Source organism: Lactuca virosa, chromosome 9, assembly GCF_052849685.1.
Source record: "Lactuca virosa cultivar CGN04683 chromosome 9, Lactuca_virosa_CGN04683_v6, whole genome shotgun sequence".
NCBI lineage: Eukaryota > Viridiplantae > Streptophyta > Magnoliopsida > Asterales > Asteraceae > Lactuca > Lactuca virosa.
In genome coordinates, this window is record NC_136434.1 from 24,519,132 (window position 1) to 24,535,515 (window position 16,384).

Genomic DNA, 16,384 nt, shown 5'->3' on the forward strand with positions numbered 1-16,384 from the left:
TCATCTGTAAGGTAATAACCAAAGTTATATTCATTTCCATTCACTATGAAAGGAGTATCCGGTGCCTTTTCTGACAAAATATTGTCGAATGTTGGTGACTGATCGAGAAGGTTCACGTCGTTGTTCGAACCCGCAACCCCGAAAAATCATGTTAATCCATAAATCTTGGGAAGCAACAGCCTCTAATACCAACGAAGGCGTTTCATGATGTAACGACCCAAAAACAGTACTATAATTTTTCATTTAAAAACTATTAATTTTATTCATTGAATGTACCAAAAACCATCAATCATTACAATATTCAAAACATCAGAGTACAAATATATCAAGTGCAGAAATCATAAGGGGAGATGTTGTGCCATCATGTCGGACCCTTCCCTTTTGAACTGGAAGTACCTAAAAAACCATAAACATAAACTGTAAGCATAAAGCTTAGTGAGTTCCTCCAAAGTACTACATACCACACATAAATGAAAATAAATGTTATGGGCCAAATCATAGTCATATAATAATTTCCTACCATGGGCTAAACCATGGTCTTTCTGTTTAGTGCTAAGGGCCAAATTCCGGTCTTGCATACAAGTGTCAGGGGACAGATCCTGGTCTTTCATATAACTGTCAGGGGCCAGATCCGGATCTTTCATACAAATGTCAGGGACCAAATCATGGTCTTTCATATAATTATCACAAGGCATCAAACATTCTACACAACAAGCAATGGGTCGGCATTGGTGCCTTTGTCACACCGCCAAACCGGAACGGCGGAAACGTTCGGGGGTGGAGGACGTCATGTACAGTATCACAACAATTGCATCATAGTAATCAAACCAAACACAACCATTACATTGAATAAGTAGAATATTTACATTTGTTCGATACATAATTTGCATAACAACAAAATGTATAACCAAAAGTATAAAAGACGCGACTCTAAAAGCTCCGTCTTCTCAAAACCTATGGGTGTACCTATCTACCGGTTCCCTGAGAATACAAGCGGTTTTAAAAGAGTATCAGCATTTAAGCTGGTGAGTTCATAAGTATGTTTTTGTAATGAAAACCTGTCTGTGAGTCTGTAAAATGTTTGCATGATCTCAAGAAAATCCAATATTTTCTTTGGTAATGAAAAGTAGTCTTAAACCCTAAGACCAAAATATACGTGTGTTACTGTATTCTGTATTAGTATATGAAAATGTTAGTATGTATGCCTGGTTACCACCAGTTGTATTGTGTGTTGTGTTTTGTATGAAAACCTTTGTATGAAAAACCCTGGCTAACACCAATAATGTATAATGTGTTCTGTATGTTAACCCTGACTGCCACCAGTATGTATAGTAGTTTTATTACTTAAAATAAAACCATGTAATTGAAGTCACTGGAATACTCCAGTTGTAGTGTATGATAGTTTTATTAGTGAAAATAAAACTATTTGAAGAATTGAAATCCCGTAAACAAATGGTTAGTTTATACTGTTGTCAGTTTGGTATAATCATGCTTGATATGACCTAGTGACCTCTACGACGTTCTTTAGGCATCGGATGTTATGACATTTGTCACCCCAGGCATGCCTTCCTAACTGTAGCTAGCAGTTCAGGTGTGGGATTGTCTGTCCCGAATAGATCTATTCACAAATCTCACGCTCTCCCTCCAGGAGACTTTGGTTATACTGTGGTAGGATTTAGTTCCGCATCCCGAAGGGCACAATTGAAGTAGTGCCTCACAACCCTGTATTAACTAGTTTACGTGTAGTGTTGTAGTGTTCTGTTGTACTTGAAACTGTGTGTATACTTGTAGAGTAAAACTAATTATACTTAAATAACTATTTAGTATTGTACTCTTGTTTTCAGAAAATAGTATTGTATGCCATAAACTACATCTATCATAGTTTATATGTTTGTTAATATATACGCTTTGGAATTGATAAAATCGTGTGTTGAATCCCAAACTATACCTATTATAGTTTGCATGTATGTTATGTATTCGATTCGTGTATTGTACTGAAAACTTTGCAATTATGGTTGTATGTTGAAAACTTCCTTTATGCTCAGCATGTTACAAAAGGGATAAAATATCTAAATATTTTATAAAATGTAATGATCTCTTGGTTGTATCAATTGCATAAGTTTTAATCATGCTGAAATCCTTTATATAAGAACACAAACTTTCTTTGTTTTTTGCTTGTATTCCCCCTGAAAACGTTAAAAACAGTAAAAGGGTAGGGGTATGAACTCACTGATGATTATGTGTACGTGCTCGATAGCAAAACCGGAAAGATGACCCTCGAGTTGGAGTACGCTGAGTTAATGGTACCCTAATGATAATTAAACACATAATTGTATTTTAATTAGCGAAACAATTAATTAAAGTGTTAGAAAACACTTGCTCTTGGGTTAGGAATGTTACCGATACTTGTTTGAAGTGGAAAAAGAGGGTTTTCAGCCAAGGTTCACGGCTCAAGGTTGTTTGCGGCCGTGAACTAGTTTGCGGCGGTAAACGGTTTGTGGCGGTAAACGGGTTTGCAGCCTTTGAAGATATGAAGGCTGTTCTTGGTGTTCTTGGTGTTCTTGAGGAAAAACTTGAAGATTTGAAGATTTGTTTTTGAGTATATGAACATTCTTGGGAGGTTCTTGGGAGCAACTTGAGAGAGTTTTTGGGTGAAAAGGATGAAAAATGAAGAATCTCTCCGGGAAAAACCTTTATACTGGTTGGGTTTGCGGCCGGAGATGGATTCTCGGCGGTAAACGGGTTTGCGGCCCAAGGGTTTACGGCCGTAAACACTTGGCTGAATGAGTTTTTTTTTTTTTTTTTTTTTTGTTGAATTTTCGAAGGAAACTTGATTTTTTTCGAGCGTTTTTGGTTCCGAAAACTTATGTAACCTCTAATTATATATTTTAGATTATTTTCTAACCCACAAGGACTTAACGGAATAAATAAAATTCGAAATTTTATTTAACGAAAATTGGCTTTTGATGACTAGAAAGTGTCGGGTTGCAACAACCTTCGACCCGTGGATCTAGTGAGGAAACTCACCTCAACTACTGAAAAACTAGATAAATGTTCGGGCTGCTGGACCGGAAAATCTCCGCTCTGACTAAAAAAAATAAAGCCTTGATTAATAAATGGGACATAACCCATAGCTAAAACTCTACTTTATTTGTCCAATATCTAAGGTAAAAGGGCCAATTTACCCTTTTCTTTTAAGCCCAAACAGAATCCTAGGCTCAGTCCCCAAAGATCATCCAAAGTCCAACATGGGCCCAAATTCAGAAGTGACCTAATACCATGAAAGTATATGGTTCAAGCCCAACAAGAAAATTCCAATCATTCAAGGCCCAAAATGACCAAAGTTGGACTGGGTTGTATGCCCTGCGTACTCGACCGATACTGGAAATGGATCGCGGCTGAGGTGCAGTACGTGCAGCGTACTGGGAATTACGCCCCGCATACGCGTCCTATAGCAAAAATCATAATAAGGTCTTAATGTCTTAAGACCCTACGTCTAAATTTCAAATCTGAGCTTAATAAGACCCCTAAGGCCATAAAGTTGCAAACTTTTTGCCTTTGCATGGCTACAAGAAGCCCAACACTAAAAATCTAACGTACTCAAACCTTTCCTATACCATATCTCTTGCATGGGGACAAACCAAGATCCAAACTTGCATTTTTATAACTTAAAATGCCCTGAAATATCTAAAAGGACTGCTTAAAGGCTTTGGAGTACCTCATACTCACAAAGACCTAGATTTTGGGACAAAAGAGAAGAAAATCTAAGCTTAACCAAGATGTAGAAAAAAATGAGCCAAGGTTGGAGCTTTATACCTCCAAATGGTGCACAATGAAGAGAATATGTTGGATCCAAAGTCTTGAGAGCAAATCCTACTCCTTAAAGATCATTCTTCACAAACAAGAAAGCTCACAACTCACTCCAACAGCTCAAAATGCTCAAAATAGGGTAGGGTTTGCAAGAAGGGTCGATCTTGAGATGGAGGCTGATAAAGGGAAAGGTCACGGGGCTATAATGGTGCTTAAATAGTGCACAAACCTTAAATATTAGGGTTTTGGTCTAAACCGCGTACACCATGTGTACTAGCGTATGCACAATGTACTGGCACGGGTCTTGGTACGCCCAGCGTACCAAAGTGTACGCCCAGCGTACACAAGTTGCACCCAAAAATCACGAAATTGCCATCGGGGACCCATCTTGCAAACAATACATAACTCAAGGGTCAAAAGCAAATACCTGGAAAATTAGACGTTACAACTCTCCCCCACTTGAACTATACTTCGTTCTTGAAGTCTGCTGTCGCGAACAATTAAGGGTAGTGCTCTCGCATTTCCGCCTCGGGCTCCCATGTCCATTCGGAACCCTTCCGATGTTGCCATTGGACTTTAACCAATGACACTTCTTTGTTACGCAGAGCCTTTGTCTTCCGATCTAGGATCGCCATCGGGGTCTCCACATAATTCAGGCGGTCATTAACCTGAATATCATCCAGAGGAACAACTGCAGACTCATCGGTCACACACTTCCGAAGCTGAAACACATGGAAGGTGTTATGGATTTGGCTGAGCTCATCAGGAAAATCCAGCCGGTACGCAACCTTACACACCCGGGTCGAAATCCTGAAAGGTCCAATGAATCTTGGACCCAACTTGCCCCGCTTCCAAAATCGGATGACACCTTTCCAAGGTAACACCTTCGAAGCACCAAGTCTCCTACCTAGAACTCGAGGTCCAAACGCCTCCGATCTGCATAACTCTTCTACCGGCTTTGCACAACTTGCAACCTGTCACGCACCTGCTGAATCAACTCAGTAGTATTGAGTACAACCTCTGTACTACCCATAACTAGATGCCCGGCCTCCCCCAGTAAATTGGGGTCCTGCACCTTCTTCCATACAACATCACAAATGGTGGTCGGTCAATGCTGTCATGATAACTATTGTTGTAGGAGAACTTAACCAGTGGAAGGTAAGTATCCCACCTCCCTCCAAAATCCAACACACAAGCCCAGAGCATATCCTCGAGCGTCCGAATTGTTCGCTCGCTCTGGCCATCAGTCTGAGTGTGTTATGTTGTATTAAAATGCAACTGAGTACCCAACTCCTCATGAAACTTCCTCCAAAATCTGGAGGTGAAACGAACATCCCAATCCAAAACCACCGAAACAGGCACCCCATGCTGAACTACCACCTCCCGGACATAGATGTCAGCTAACTTCTTTGCTGATATGCTCTCGGCAATCGGTATGAAATGTGCACTCTTGGTCAATCTGTTAACAATGATCCAAATAGAGTCAACACCATGTGCCGTCCTAGGAAATTTTTGATGAAATCCATTGTAATCTCTTCCCACTTCCACATGGGAATGGGTAAGGGCTGCATCTTTCCGTTGGGTCTCTGATGCTCGACCTTGACTTTCCAGCAAGTCAAGCTACAACATCCCAAAAATAAGACCTGAAAATCTTTCATTTTCAAATTAATAAAACAGTAATCCATATCTTTGTCATAAAACCAAGGTCATCAAATTTCATCAATACATCATCATTATTAGAGTAAATCACTAATTGCGGAATCGAGTGGTGTGTGCTCTGCAATCATCCCGGGCTCTTCCCGTTGAAACTAAAAGTACCTGGAACATAAACTGAAAACCGTAATCACAAAGCTTAGTGAGTTTCCTAAAAGTACCACATACCATACATAAATAAACACATAATGGGCCCCACCCAATGAGTGTAACGGGCCCCGCCCACACTCGCATAACAGGCCCCGCCCACTGAGTATAATGGGCCCCGCCCAAACTCACATAACGGGCCCCACCCACTGAGTATAATGGGCCCCACCCAAACTCGCATAACGGTCCCCGCCCATATACAAATCATATAAGCATAACAAGAGCATCGGGCCTTGCCCGGTGAGCATACCAACACATAACACATGCAAGAGTCACGAAGACATCTAGCATCCTAACATAATAAACCATGGGTCGGCATTGGTGTCTTCGACCCGCTAAACATAGTGAGGAGACTCACCTCACACTGCTGAATCACGCAGATATTCTCTGGCTGCTGGCCCGCTAAAATCCCCGCGCTATAATCACAAAACATCATCCAATTAATACTTGGATCCTGACTCACCCTAAGAGTCCAAACTAGGGTAAAAGACCTTTTTACCTTTTCCCCAACTTGGCCTAAGGACAAGGCCCAATCCAATTTTCTAAAAGCCCAATTTCCAAAATAATCACCCAAAGCCCAAATATGGCCCAATTTTCCAAATTAGGCCCAAACCCCTTCATGGGCCTTCAACCAAAAGCCCAATAAAATATCATTAGCCCCAAAATAATATTATGATGGCCCAACAAGGCCCTAATCATCCATAGACCAAACATGGCCCAACATCATGAGCCCAATCCTTCTGAGGCCCAATTGTTTAGTACGCGGGGCGTACTCGCATTGAGTCTTTTAATCGTGGTGTACCAGCTTGTACGCCCTACGTACTCCTGATCTTGACCAACCTTCTTCATTCAGCACTTATTCGGTTAAGACCTCGACCCAAAACCTAGATCTGACTTCCCTAAGGTGGTTTATCACGTAAAGTTGCCAACTTTATGTGCATGCATGGCTTAATGGGGCTTTAGAGCTCAAAAGAGCTTAATAAATGACTTAACACATGCATGAGACCAAAACCACCATAAAGTTTGCTCCTTTATGCTTAAGAAACCCTTAATATGCCCATATCTACAAGGATAAGCTCCAAAAACGACCTTAGCTCATAAAACCAACCAAAAAGCCAAAAGCAAGCCAAGGAATAGATCTATGAAATGAGATGACAAGCTTTGAACTTTATACCTCAAAATCCTTGAAATAAAGGTGCTAAAGATGGATCTCAAGGCTCTCCTCCAAAGAATGAGTCTTCAAGCTTCTTCTTCTACCACTTCAAGATGCACAACACCCACCAAAAGCTTCACAAAAGCTCAAAAGCACCACATCAAGGCTAAGGAATGAACTAGGGTTTTCAAGGTATGGAGGCTGGTTAAACAAGGCCAAAAGGGACTATCTTATGGCTTAAATAGGGTGCAAGCCCTAAAACTTGGGTTTCCAACTTACTCACGTACGCTAAGCATACTCCATGTACGCCCAGTATACGTGGATGAGCTCCGCGACCAACCTGCATCAGTACGCCCACCATACAAGGAGTACGCCCAGCGTACTCTAATCTTCCCGAAGTTGACAAATCTGCCCCCTTAGGACCAATTCTGCAAACCAATACATCCCAAGTGTCCCAACTGAAAATACAATGAATCAAGTGTTACAACTCTCCCCCACTTAAATTAGATTTTGTCCTCGAAATCATTCCTTACCATCCCAGGCATGCCAAACAGCCTGAGCAACACAACCACAACCCTGAGCATACAACAGCCTTCCCAAAGGCAGCCGAACCCAACCTTAACAGGGCTCTCCAAATCTGATGATGAATGAATCCTTTCTCAGCCTAACTTAATCCCTTGCATAATAACCACTTCTACTCTACCCGAATTCTAAAATCTCGAATTGATCTGACTCCCCGACACACCGCCCATACTGAACCACTGCTAATTCCATTCCACTTGTCTTCCAAACTGACTACTCAAATTCTGATTATCTGTGGTTCCCACTAGAAAACAGAATCACAGACCATTTGCTGATGCCGAAAACTTTTCACTTGACAAAAGGGATTAGATATTCCTTCGAGAAGAGGCTCATCCTGAAGCTAACGATTCCATGAACATAATGAACAACGAGAGATAATCTAGGAGATAAACCTTCTAGTGTTGAACAAGTCACTGCTTCATATCTGCTGAATCGATACGCTTCTGCTATAATTCTGAAGTCCCAAAACTTGCCCGACCCACACATAAGTAGAATCATTCCAAAACACGATCACAAGGGCTCTTCCTACCACAAGAACCAAAAACATCCCTATTTCTTCTTAACCCTTCAGCTGATGCCCTTGACATACAGATTCCACATATCTTACTGAAATAATGACCTTGCACACAACACGCGCGATTCCCAATGCAAGTTCCCACCAAAGGCCAACTCGGTACATAATTCGTAACCAGAGATCCAAGTATTTACACTTGCATTTCATCCAAAATTTTCTGATTCCCGACAACCATTTACTAAACCTGGGTATAAAGATCCCCAGCCACAACTGAGACTGCCAATCTCATGCCTGGTCCAGCCACCAGGTTCCTAAGAGTCTAACTGACAAGGCTACCATAGCCTATACATCTCTCTACGCCACTCACTGACCACATAACCATTCCTACAAAAACGATGATCCAGATTTCGACCCAAGCGGTCTCTACCAGGTCCTACCTGTATTTCCATAATCATACGGACCTCGCCCACGGGCCCCACCCGGTCTATACCAATGAACACGCCACGCTCATGGGTCCCACCCCTACTAGAGCTACACAGGCCCAACCCTACCTTGGACCCCAATGGTCCTCTTCCCAAGATAGAGAAATGCTCTCTGAAAATCCTGTGTGTCCTGCCCAAGGCACGAACTGATCCTCCTTTATACTCATGACCACCTCAACGATTGTCTACCTCAAAATGGTGAATGTTACGATCCCATCATAGACTTACTACACTTTTATCCTATCTACCAAACCAGTGAATGCTACGTCCATTTCACAGTCTTACAACACGTCTAACCAGCCATGGTCTTACCACACCTATACCATCTCAACTCCAATCATCCTGAGTCGAACCCACATCCAACTGAATTCCAATCAGGTGTTTGGGTCATGCTTCGAACCCCAAAGCCTTCATCAAACAAGAACAGGCAGCAACGGTCTAACACAACCATCAACCTGGATCCATCCACAAGCCTTCTATACATCACAAAGAAGACGCCGACTAGCTGTTGGAAGTTTCCTGAACTCCCAACTTACACAACTTCAATCCAGACGGCCACTTGAGTCGTCTCTCCTCCTGAATGGGATGTGAAACTTACCCTAGTTCCACACTGATAGGTTTTGAGCATCCTAACACTCCTATGGTGTACATGCAACCCTAGAAACCTTCTATCTATGTTTTACTATGAATACATGCAAATTTGTTTTCCAAGGTTCATAACCTATCTAGCATGGCATGGGGTACTTTAAACATAATAGCTAGAAGAATTACATACCTTTTCAATAGTGATTTGATTCCTTGGAGTTTGAGAGCCAAGCACCAATAATGTGGATGCCTTAAATGGAAATCACAAATCACCACAAACTTGGAAAAACTATGAGAGTGTATGTTTGCTTCTAGAAATCGGACACCTTCTTGCACACACACAACTAGTGCCATTTCAAGCATCATAAGCTCCTTTATATAGTGTGGGGAATTAGGGTTACATCCATGTAAACCCTAATACCCATGACTCTTCTTTTCCAAGGATCCATGGGTTAAAAGCTCCATGGACTATCCATGGACTCCCATGCATGCCAAGCCCATTCCAAATGAGTATTAGCCCACACTTATATAAATACAAGAGCCCATATCTAATTAGTCACCTTTTGATCACCAAATTAATTCTAAATTAATTTATGATCAATACTAATTAAATAATATGATTTCATATTAATATATTATAACTTATAATATATTAATAAATCATAAACATACAATTCTCAAAGGTTTAACCATACAAATAGTTCGGGTGAAGTGCAACCCAAATGGACCATGCCGGGTCGGGTCAAGTATATACCAAATAAAGTTATGGACTTAGACACCTTATCCAACAGTCTCCCACTTGGATAAGTAAAGTTATGGACTTAGACACCTTATCCAACAGTCTCCCACTTGGATAAGTCTAATAACTATATTTGCCTATATGACTTCAGGAACCAACCGGCAATCATAGCTCTTAAAACTATGTTGAACTATGAAGCGCCATTTTAGATAAGTGATCATATAATCCTCTGTTCTCAAGATATCAGCCGGACATATACATGGAACAACGTCGTACTTATTGTCCAGCAGTTTGTTTCCCGATTTCCGATTTGTTTGACATAGAACTAAATTGAACGCATCAATTAGGTTCTGACCGGTCCCGGTACATAGGTCAAAACAAAATCATCGAGGGGCCCAGATATCGCTTCTAATCCTCCAAGGACTAGAAGGAATAGATAAACTTCGACTCATATACTTGTTTCTACTACTTGTTGAATTATACACAAAGGCACATTTTATAACATCAAGTTACTGATGCGTTTTTGTGCAATCAATGCACAACCAACTCATAGGCAAGAACTCATATCTCTAGGTTTGAAGACTTATATGATATTACTGTCTCACAATCACTCGAGATAAATTCCATGAAGTGATGCAAGTGAGCGTGGGTTTATTCCAATACACAGAACTTATGAGCACTCATGAATGTTGTAGCAACCGTTGCTATGGCTAAACACCTTTAGTCATCTACAAGCCCATATCATGACACTCTTAATTCATACCTACTTCCGACGTATGACCGACTGTGGAAGTTTGAATAAAGTAATTTATTCTGGAAGTCAAAACATGCAAAGCTGAAACAATAGTAAATAATTGACAAAAGACAGTAACACCTTACTCATAAATAAACACACCTTTTATTCATTATCAAATGTCGATTACATTTTACAAGTTTCCGAAATAGCTATCTAATTTGTAAAACTAATATCATCCTTCAGTCCGATGCGCCTCGCATGCTGTAAATGCCTAACCCTCGTCAGTCCCTTCGTGAGGGGATGATATGTGCATAATTAATCATATGTTTAACATATATTTCTATTCATTTTTGGCTAATTATATGCATAATATGGACAAAAGGTACTTAATAATGCTTATATTGTGTTTTCAGTCCAAAAGACATGCTTGGAAGCAGAAAGGAAAAAAGGAGAAGCAATTAGAGACCAAAGAATGAAGAAAAGGGAAAACTACACACCTACTCGGCGAGTCCACGCATGTACTCGGCGAGTTCATTAGAATGTTCCCGAAAGAAAAGTCAAGATTCCTTACCGAACACGGATTTCACACTAGTACTCGGCGAGTCCACGACCTACTCGCCGAGTAGCCCCTGTTTTGTGATAATTATAAATAGCGGGTCTTAATCCGATTGAGGGACTTCTGGAACCTTTGGGGAGAAGCAAGCTGCGATTGAAGAGCCAGAAGAACCCTAGAGAACGAAGATACAACCTAGAATCCAATTCCGAAGAAGATTTGAGGCACATTCTCATCATTATACTTAATCTATTGTTTCTCAATTATGGTTAGACAATCAGAATTCGTTTTATTGCTGTTAATTACCTCAATCATGAGCTAAAACTCTTAAACTTCTGTTTGGGGATACAAAATTGATATTATGGTTTGATTAATGGTAGGATTAATTAAATATTGGTGATCTTGTTAATTTTAGCTTGTTAAGGAACCTTGTGTGTGAATGATAACTAATTTTCTGTTAATAGGAAGATAATTAAATAGTATGAACATCTTTTAATTATCAACCCCATATGTTTATGTGACCACTTTATCATATGTCTAGGACTAACGAACGTGAAACTAGAATTAATAAGAAAAATTAGGTAAATTCATGTGTGAGCTTGTTTGATGACCATCAGCAAGAGGTTAACTAAAGGACCAATTTAGTTAGCTATTACAAGTCTAAATTAACCCGAATAAATAATCTAGTGAATTAAATTAAATTAGACAACTGATCACTGTTTGAGTTAGTTTGTTTTCTAAGGATTATCGTAGCGAACGCAAGGCTAATCACTTGAATCGGTAGCCAATAGAAGAATTAATCCATTGCACTATTACCATAATATCAACCATAGGATCAATTGAGTTGAACTAAACAGAAGTCCCTTTTATTATTAAATTCAGTTAAATCTTTGTTTTTCTAGTTCTTAGCCTAAGTAGTATTAGTAAGTTTCTAGTCTTGTAAAACTAGAGAAAACCCATATTTACTATTTAATTTAGATAAAATTAGTCTTTAGTTTTAATTTACTGTTCCCTGAGTTCGACACTCTACTTACCCAACTATACCACTAAAAGACAGGTTCACTGCCTTTGTGTGCTTAATTTATAACTCAAAAGTAGGATTAAAACCAGTGCATTTCACACACACCAGGGGATCTGCAAGATTCTCTTCTGATGATACCCTCTTTGCCACGAGGAGTCCTTCTTCTATCTTATGTCTTATGAAGTGATATTTTCTATCAATGTGTTTGGATCTGCCATGATCTCTCGGTTCCTTGGCTAAGGCAACCGTACTATTGCTGTCACAGAAAATCTCCATAGGCTCCTTAATAGATGGTACAACTCCAAGGTCTCCGATGAAGTTCTTCAACCACATCGCGTCCTTTGCCGCTTCACTCGCTGATATGTACTCTGATTCACAAGTTGAATCAACTACCGTCTCCTGCTTGGAACTCTTCCAAGTGATTGCCCCTCCATTTAGAGTAAAGACCCAGACCGACTGAGAGCGGAAGTTATCCCTATCAGTCTTAAAGCTAGCATAACTATACCCTACTACTCTCAAGTCATCACTTCCACCAAGGGTAAGAATCCAATCCTTAGTCCTCCGCAGGTACTTGAGAATATTCTTTACCGCAGTCCAGTGAGCCTTGCCAGGGTTCCCTTGATATCTGCTGACAATGCTCAAAGCGAAGGCCACATCAGGGCGTGTACAAGTCATAGCATACATGATCGAGCCAACAGCGGAAGCATATGGTAATCGACTCATCTCAGCTATCTCAGCCTCTGTACTCGGGATCTGAGCCTTGCTCAGTTTGGCATTGCTTTGGATCGCTAATTCTCCTTTCTTAGAATTCTGCATGTTGAACCTTTTCAACACCTTATCCAAGTAGGTACTCTGACTAAGTCCAATTAGTCTTTTACTCTTGTCTCTTAATATCCTTATCCCTAGGATATAGGCAGCCTCTCCAAGGTCCTTCATATATAAACACTTCCCAAGCCAGGACTTCACCTCCTGCAAGGTTGGGATGTCATTTCCTATGAGCAGTATGTCATCTACATACAACACCAAGAAGCTAACTATACTCCCACTAGCTCTGACATATACACAGGATTCATCTTCACTTCTCGAGAAGCCAAACTCTTTGAATTTATCATCGAAACAAAGATTCCATCTGCGAGGAGCTTGTTTCAATCCATAAATGGATTTCTTAAGCTTACACACTCTATTCGGGTGCTCTGTACTGACAAAACCCTCTGGCTGACTCATGTAAACATCCTCAGCCAACTTCCCATTAAGGAAAGCGGTTTTGACATCCATTTTCCAAATTTCATAGTCATGAAATGCAGCAATGGCTAACTTAACCCTAATAGACTTAATCTTTGCTACTGGTGAAAAGGTCTAATCATAATCAACTCCCGGAGTTTGAGAAAAGCCCTTTGCAACCAGTCGCGCCTTATAAGTGTGTACATTGCCATCCATGTTGTTCATCTTCTTGAAGATCCATTTGCACTAATTTCTATTTTTATCGATCCTTTGTGTGGGATTTATCTTACACAAAGTTAATTCTTAGGTAATTTAGTAGTTAGTATAGGTTTTGATCAATCTCTGTTTTAATAAATGAAGTAGAAATTTTTTCTGTTTTTACCTTGAACTCGCCGAGTGCACTCGACGAAACTCGGCGAGTCCATCACTGTTCACAGTTTTAGCTTTTATTTTATTTTTTTGTTCTTTTTACGCATTTTTCTTGTTTTATTTGCAGTTGTTTCATGACCCGAGGATCTGATACACCTTTGATCCCTCCTCTAGACGACTCGGAATCCGCCCTAAGGAAGAACAAAGGAAAATCCGTTGGAGAATCCGCTTCTTCAAGGAATTCGCCATTAAAGAACCTAAAGTCCGTTTTCAGCAAGAAGAAGAGCAGCAAATCAGGAGCATCCAACGCCTCTTTGACAATCGAAGACCCAATAAAAGAAGACGCTGAGTACGAGACCGAGGAAGAAGAAGACCCTACATTCGGTCACGTTTCCGATTCCGACGACGAATTAGCTATTCTCATGGCTAACATTGATAAAGTCCCCATGGGGGAATGGAAGAAGAGGATACGCGATGATACCGGACCGGGACTTGTGCAACCCGCAATTCCCGTTACTGCTACTTTTGAGCTCAAAGGTCACATCCTGGCTCTACTTAAGGAGATCCCCTTCACAGGCAAAGACCACGAAGACGCTTACAAACACTTGGACGAAGTCAATGATGTAGCTGATTATTTTAATGTTCCAAATGTGCCTCGGGAAACTCAGCTACTTCGCATGCTTCCGATTACTTTGAAGGGTGCTGCCAAGGATTGGCTCAAGTCATTGCCCCCAGGATCTATCACTACATGGGCCCAAATGAAAGAAGAGTTCATTGATCAATTCTGCCCGCCATCCAAGATATCCAAGCTAAAGAAAGCCATAGCTAACTTTGAACAACAAGCTGGAGAATCACTATATGAAGCTTGGGAGAGGTACAAGAGCCTGCTAAGGAACTGCCCACATCATGACCTTAATAGTCAACAAGAAGTCTCCATCTTCTATGATAGAGTAAATGTTACCACTAGGCAATTACTTGACTCGCAAGGTCCACTCACGAAGAAGGCACCCCCAGTGATAAATCAACTAATTGAAGAATTCTCTAAGCATTCTAGAGAATACCACAATCCAAGAAATGATGTGACGAGGGGGGCCGCTTATGCAGCTTCAGAAGACTTGTCAGCAGTTATGGCTATGCTAAAAACCATGGATAGGAGGATGGATAAAATGGACCAAACGATACATGCTATTCGGGTGGGTTGCGAAAATTACAATGGGCCTCACCTTACTAGAGACTGCGCCTTGGATGAGAATGGCAACAAAAAGGTGCAAGTTTGTTACTCAAGTGGGGACCGATATGATGAAGATTGGCATAGACCAAAGAAAGAGTGGCTCCCTTATGACGAGTACAAGAAGGCTAAGGAGGAGAAGTTCAAGCAAAAAGGAAGTGGAGCTGGAGGAGCCGACATGGATGATGAAGAATGAAGAATGTTTCTTTTGTGTTTTTAATTTATTTTCGTGATGTTTGATTTGGGCAACTTGTTAAACTTGGATGATTTTATTTCTTGTTAGGACTTTTGGTTGCTTTCACTTTTGTCTGCATTTTTTTTCAGGATTGGAAGGTTAGGATGCATTTAGAAGTCTTATGGGTCAAGGTTCAAGTAAGGAATGTTCAATTGGGAGTGCGAAGTCTTTTCCATTAAGTTCGAGTCCGTTAGAGTTGGGAGTGTAGAGTGCTTTATTACTGAAGTAATTAGAAAAAGAGTCACTGAATTACCCCAATCCAGCACTTCCGTCGAAAGGAAAACTCAGCGCCTACTCGCCGAGTGCACATATCCTACTCGGCGAGTGCATGGACAATTACACGACTTCTCTGCAAGTTAGCAACATACTCGCCGAGTACACGACTTACTCGCCGAGTCCATCATCATTTTTCGGATTCCAGAGTTGTTTTGGGCACGTTCATTGCAGTTTTATCCAACTCTTTCATAGAGGATCATTGCTGGAGGTTTCTAGGAGCTGTATCCTACATATTTGAGTCATTTGCAAGTCTACCACACGCGACATGACACCCAAGACATGGATGAGCTGTTCCCATGATTAAAGTCATTCAAAGATGGAGCTAAATTGAAGATGATCAGCCTCGCCACTGCTATCCCAGGGTGTTTGTTCCAATTCCCTCTATACTTTAGTATTTTTCTTTATCATGCATAGCATGCAATGGGGACATTGCATGAAATAAGTGTGGGGTAGGGGGTTGGTTGAACCTTAGCAAATTTAGAATCCTAATATCATAATTTAGGTCTATTTTTAAAAAAAAAAAATTTGCACTATTGCATACCAAAAATGTTACTTAGGATTTAATTTAGAAAATTTTGGTAAAAAGTAATTAGGATTCCATGTTAGAATTGTGTGGATGATTGTATGAAGACCCAAATGTTTAGTTGAGCCTATATACGTTATAGTGCATTTGTGGCCCCCTTATTCTAGTGAAATCATGGGACAAAAACACAGCCTCGCTTAGCCCGAAGGATGCAATATGTTTAGCATCGTGTACTTGAAATGTATCCAGGAAAATTGTTATTATTAATCAATAAAGGTTGAAGTTGAGCGCCCCTGCTTAAGCATGTAGGTACCGAGTGAAAAAAAAGTGAGTTACATGAAAAAAAAAGAGAGAATTACAAAAGAAAAGTTTGAAGAATTCTTGGAGCATCAAAGTCAAATATGAAATTAGAAGATCAAAAATTCCAAGAAATTCAAAAAGTTGAAGATACCAAAAACCAAACAACAAAGTGGTGAATTCAAAGAGATCAAAGATCA

General features: G+C 40.5%; 1 non-coding gene across 1 annotated transcript; it reads right to left on the reverse strand.

The window, feature by feature from the left end:
- Window positions 1–14,431: 14,431 nt before the first annotated feature.
- Window positions 14,432–14,538, reverse strand: LOC145141676 (small nucleolar RNA R71). Its single transcript, XR_013722870.1, has one exon. It is a non-coding gene; the product is annotated as a small nucleolar RNA R71 (small nucleolar RNA).
- Between the last annotated feature and the right edge of the window lie 1,846 nt (window positions 14,539–16,384).